Below are 6,029 nucleotides of genomic sequence, written 5' to 3'. Positions count from 1 at the left end.
TAAGCGCTACAGGGTCCCCAGCAGAACATTTTGATATCTTTCTGCGTTTTTTCCATCAGTTTGTTGATTCGCAGGAGCTTCGGGCAGTTTTTGCCCCCATTTGGGCTAACAGCGTCGTTGGAACGCAGAAAACTGCGGTGGGACCGGCAGCGCGTTCCCTGCCTGGGTGCTAAAGACATTCCTGGCTTACGGGGCGGGCAGAACCGCACCGGAGGCGCTCGCGGTGGCACTGAGAGAGAAGACAAGATGGGCAATGCCGGCATCCCCAGAGCCGGTCAGGCAAACGCTTCCATGGGGAAAGACACTCCTGCAGCGCTTGACACGCAAGTGGATGTGAAGAACCTGATGAAGTGCTAGATTAGGGCTTTTAAAATAATTGTGATAAACGACAGCATCTGCATGCACTAATTTCCCTCAAGATGCGTTAGATTAATTTTATGAAATCAATGTCCAGAATAGCAAACATTAGCCATTCGCGTGACCAAAGCCGTTCGCTTTGAATCCGTCTGAGCTCTCGCAGCTTTGCACGTGCTTTCAAGCATCCTGAACCCAGGGAACGACTCAGGTTTAGGGGGGACGCACGGAGGCCGGGGACCAGCCCAAGGCTGGCCTTCAGACCAGGCGCTGGGGAAGTTCACGTTAGGTGGGCAAACCAGTACCTTGGGCAGTTCAGTGTCCAGCGGAGCCGAGCTGAGCGTCTAGCCAGGACACCCACATTTCAGGGCCTGGCACTCACATTCCATAGTATTATTCATGTATGCACACAGCCCAGGCGCTGCCACGCTGCTCACGCCAAAAGGTGGAGGATCCTTTAACCGCGTTGGCTGAATCCTGCAAGCGACCTGCAGCTGAGGACAGGCAGTTCTCAGAGCTAAACGGGGCCCGACCCGGGCTTTTCAACACCCTGTGAATTACTTATTCCCACACACGACACAGCTGAAGGGGAAGGTTCACTATCAGTTCACTTTCCTTTTGACAGACTGCAGGGAACAGAAGGTGATTTTTACTGTCCAGAGACGTGTGAAGCGCTGCGATCCCCTGCTCCTCCTCCTTCTCAAGATCTGGGACTAAATCTCCAATGCCACCAAGTTGACATGGGGGTTTGAATACACACCATCTTCTCATCTGGTTCAACGAGCTTCATCACAAGTAACGAGATGTCTGTGAGATACGAGCATCTGGAGGAAGAAAGCTGAGCTGAAACTCAGCCCAGAGGAAATGGAAGTTGGAAGAAATATGGTAACACTTAGCGGAGCAAGCCAAGACCATGACTCTCTCCTCTGCTGAGGGAATCCACACTCCCGCTGCCAAAACCTGGTTACTGCCGGCAGCCTACTCCGCTGGTTGGGCCGGACTGTCAAGGAACAAAGAGACGATCCACGTGTTGGCCCCATCCCCTCCAGACCTACCAACCCCGGCAGCTCATGCGACACCTACGGGATGAACTCCAGCCAGCCCTTCTACCTGAACATCAAACCCACCAGACCTCTGCTGAACGGCAAGCACGAGGGAAGCGGAGCGGGTTTTGTAACGGCATCACAGAGGTGGCCGAGGCCTCTTCTGCTGTCCTGCTTCTGGACCCCACCAGGTCCTTTCAGATCCCCCCAAGTAAGGCGGCGTTTTAATGCAGCGAGACCCCAGGACTCGGGCAAGGAAGGGGGTGCAGAGCAGCCACAGTCAGGGCTTCCCGTTAGGCCCACGGAGAAAACAGAGAGCCTTGAGCAAGAGCTAAAAAAGGGGTTTCTAAGAAGAATGTTACTCTTTGAAGTGCCCCTGTACCTGTGTATATTGGCACTCAGGTTAAAACCGGAGTTACCAGGAGCTCACCCGCGCGGTCCGAACCGCTGCCGGCTCTGCGGCTCGGTGACCATTACGTTATGCCCTGCAGCAAGCTTCTTTACCACCATTTTCACATAACACTTCAAGAACCAAGGACATAGAAAACTTAGAGGAAAGGTTTTACAAGAAAAGGTGCATTCACACACCAAGATAAAAGTCTTAACTGAGTACTGCAGACATACCCACACCTGGAAAGGGGTCCACGTTCCACCCATCCGGCGTTGAAGGTGTTTTGGCCATGGCCACCTCTTGAGTTGCTGAAGGCTTCCCAGCTGGACGCTTTGTTCTGAGAAAGAAAACATGCAAGGCACCAGGGTCACTTCATCTGCACCCAAATTGGCACCACCGAGACAGACCCAACAGGACACACCTTACTTTCAAAACACTTGGCTTTTCCTGCTCGTTCTGTGTATTTTGTCAGGAACCTCAAGATGAAGCAGACTTCTTGCTCAGGCAGAACTCAGAACGGATGCAGCCCAGAGCCACAGCATTCAAAAAATAATGCCTAATTGCAATTATCAGTGTCTGATTATCAACTCGTGTTACGTACTGGGGAGTTTGGGGGGTTTGGGGCTGGATTTAGCCAAGAACACACTGGCAAGGTGACACAGTGACACAGGGACCTGCCCAGCCCCACTGAACACATTTGGTTTGGAGTCCTGCCCAGAGGTGGCTGGGCAGGTCACTGGGATGAGCCATCGGCTGGGAGCAGCAAGAGCGTGCTGCAGCAAGCTGCTGGGACAGGACCCACCGAGGGCCAGACGTCCCAACAAGCGGATCATTTCACAGGAGAAGAGGCTGGTGTGCTGCATAAAGCACCAACATGGCATCTGCCAGCCCCCGTTTGCTCCACGGCTGGCAGCGCTGCGACTGATAGGAAGGCGAGTTTGCTTTTCTTCTGCTAGCTTGGGCGTGAGAGGAGCTGCAGGGGAGAGAAATCCCCTAACAAAACTGCACGGGCAGCACGCACTGACCAGGGGGATAGGTGGAAGATGCAGAGAGCTCGTGGGGAGCAGGGAAAGCTGCAGCCTGTGGACTTAATCTTCAGCTTTGGGGATGCCTGCGAGTTTTCTAATGAAACATGTACTTTGCTGAAGCATCTAGGACTGGGGTTGCGAGTGGATTAGGACAGGAGCTGCAGAGACGGGATTTGGAGTGTCCTGACCAGAGACAGAGGGATGCAGGTTTTGCAGGAGCAGCAGCCCGAGTGCATCGCAACAGCCCCTGCCTGTCTGGTTTTTAGCCTGACCTTGGCAGGTCGCAGCAGCAGAGGCCACGAGCTGCGCTGCAGGAGGCGCGCGAGGCCGCTGCAGAGGCTCCGGTATCGGGTGGCCCTTTACAGCCCCAGCTCCCCACATCGAGTCACCTTTAGACATCTGCTCACGGCCCAGAGGGAAAACACAGAGAGAGAGAAGCTTGTTCTACCTTAAGAGGCAGGGCCAAACACAACAGAGCAAGGGGGTTTGAAATGTTACCTATTATTTATCCACCGACTGCTTTCCAGGGAGTACCCCTAACGCAATTTTTGAACGCTGGGAGCAGCAATACTGCATCGGAGAGTTTTCCTGCTTGGTCCAGGCAAGGAACAACTCTCCCTTCTCCGACGTAATGACAACGCCAACCCCAGCAGCATCCCTCTGACAGCCTTGGACGCACCAGCACTCAGTGCTGGAGCCGGGCAGGCGTTGCTGGGAACCTGGGAAGACCTTCCCCACCCCGTCATCGGTACCAAGGCACAGGGCCAGTTCCGCACCTACCGTCGGAGCGCTCCTGCTGCCACGGAGCCGGCGCAGCACAGGGCGGTGAGCAGGGGATGCCGGGCGAGCAGGCAGTCGCCCTTCGGAGGAGCGCGCCGGGATGAAGCTGTCAGCCTCGCGGGGGTCTGTTCAAACCAGAGGCGCAGCCTGCGAAACAAAAGGCGACAGGCAGGCTGGAGGGGATCAGCGCAGAGAGCTGCTCTTCACGGCTACGTGTGCAGATACGGGGACAAAACGAAAGTTATTCCCCACCCCGCCCTCACCAGAGGTCCTGCAGCAGCAGCCAGGTCTTGGATAATCCATCTAAATGTGGATTTGCCCTGGCAGTTGCAGAGCTGAATTAGAAAAAAACCACCAGACGATCTGTCAGAGCGCCTAACAGACACACGTACTTCTCTGTAATTTAGGTGAATTAATTTAAAACAACACAAACGTGCAAAATCGCACAAGTTAGCCTTTTAACCAGATACACACAATTTCCTCTCCTTTCCACGACTCCGAATGGAGAGGAAATTTCCGGGATGAAATGTAGCTGCTACGGCGTGGCTAAAGGGAAATACCATGGCAAGAGCCAGGGCGATTCACCGCGCGTTCGCCGGCAGCAGTTCTGGCTCTCACGGTGCTCTAGTTTTGAGGACTTCCAGAGATCTCCCTGCCTCTCCCCCTGTTTGCACCCCTGCGCGGCACGCGGGCCCTGCAGAAAGCATCTCTGCCGCCTCCCCCTCCGAACCAGGCCCCGTGTCTGTCGGAACAGCAGTGTCAGCTCCTCCTGTGCGCCGCGGACACCGGCAGCATTCAACGGGAAACCCAACACTGTCCAGGTGTGGAAGGAGGTCGGCGATGCCATCGGCTTGGTGGCCGCGCGCGCCCTCCCCTCCGTTCCGCTCCCACTCGCGGCAAGAGCTCGGCACACATTTACGAGCACCCGGGTTTTGTCTCTGCACTGTTTTCAATTAGAGGCTTTCTTGCGTGTGACGCACTGAGGGAAAAACAACACTTAGAGCTAGAACTAAGGTACTCCCGGAGACAAATATGATTAATGGGATAATCTTGTAGATTACAATAGTTAGAGGCAGTTCCTGCCATTTCCCACTCTCCAAGGACCGGCTCTACTCACATCCAACACAGACAGCTGCAGATTCCTCAGCACCATTAGTATCCGATGTAGGACTACGTTCGACATTTTAGAACTCCTGTAATGAGCATCTTCTATAATTGTGTATTGTCCAGACTGGGTTTTACAAATTTAATCTTAAATAGCGTAATTTCTTGATTGAGGGACTTTTGGTGGAGCTTGTTGTGTACACGCTTGCCTTTGCATAAATACATGCACGCACTCTCCCCCCCCCTGCCCCCCGCCCTCACATCCATCGCGAATAATATCCTGAAGTTAATCACGTCCTAATTAAACAATGATCGAGTCTTGTTAAATAACCCCACCGTCACTGAGAAGAGGAGTACTTGGCGGGTAACAGAACGGATGGCTCCCGACTTCCATCTGCATTTCCGTGCAAGCAGAGGGCTGCAAACACGCGGCAGGAGGCACCTCCTGAACTTCAGGGCAAGTTTCTTGAGCTGTGCAAGTGGACACCACGGCAAGGATTAATTGCGACAGCTTCTGTTGCATTCAAAGTCACGTTTCTACTAAATTAAATATGGCCAAAACCCCTCTGCTGCTGAATTCAGGCTGTTTTTGTCCGGCCCTCCGCATTCCGCAGCATTCTGAGAACTAACGACAAAAGACGGAACACGTTTTATCAGGGAAAGACCATTTTGGCAAGTAGCTGGCAGACCCCCAATTTCAGATTCTGGCATAAGAATACAAGATTAATATCTCCAGTGAGGCGACCAGCAAGAAAAATTCTCCCCGCAAACATCACACACCGATTATCGGCGCCGGGCTTCAGCCAGCAGCGCGGTGGAAGGAGCGAAGCAGCACACTTGTTTCGGAGGTTTGCTCTGCTGCTGGAGCCGTTGCAAGCCGAGCATCGCCCGCGTGCAGGCCCGTTTTACGGGACGGGGACGGGTCCGGGGCTCTGCTTTTTTTTTTTTAAAGCGTTCACATCCAAGCACCGGAGGTGGTGGGGAAAGCAAACAACGAACTAGCGCAAAACGCGACACGGGAAGGGACGAATTGTGCTGCAAACCCCCCGCTTGCAAGCTTCGGGAGGTGCAAGACTCAGATGACTCGCCCGCGTGCAGGCCCGTTTTACGGGACGGGGACGGGTCCGGGGCTCTGCTTTTTTTTTTTTAAAGCGTTCACATCCAAGCACCGGAGGTGGTGGGGAAAGCAAACAACGAACTAGCGCAAAACGCGACACGGGAAGGGACGAATTGTGCTGCAAACCCCCCGCTTGCAAGCTTCGGGAGGTGCAAGACTCAGATGACGTGCCTTAAGGTGACATAACTGACTGGACCTCAGCTAATCCCCAA

Source organism: Egretta garzetta, unplaced genomic scaffold, assembly GCF_000687185.1.
Source record: "Egretta garzetta isolate BGI_Z169 unplaced genomic scaffold, ASM68718v1 scaffold384, whole genome shotgun sequence".
Taxonomy (NCBI): domain Eukaryota; kingdom Metazoa; phylum Chordata; class Aves; order Pelecaniformes; family Ardeidae; genus Egretta; species Egretta garzetta.
This window is presented reverse-complemented; position numbering follows the sequence as displayed.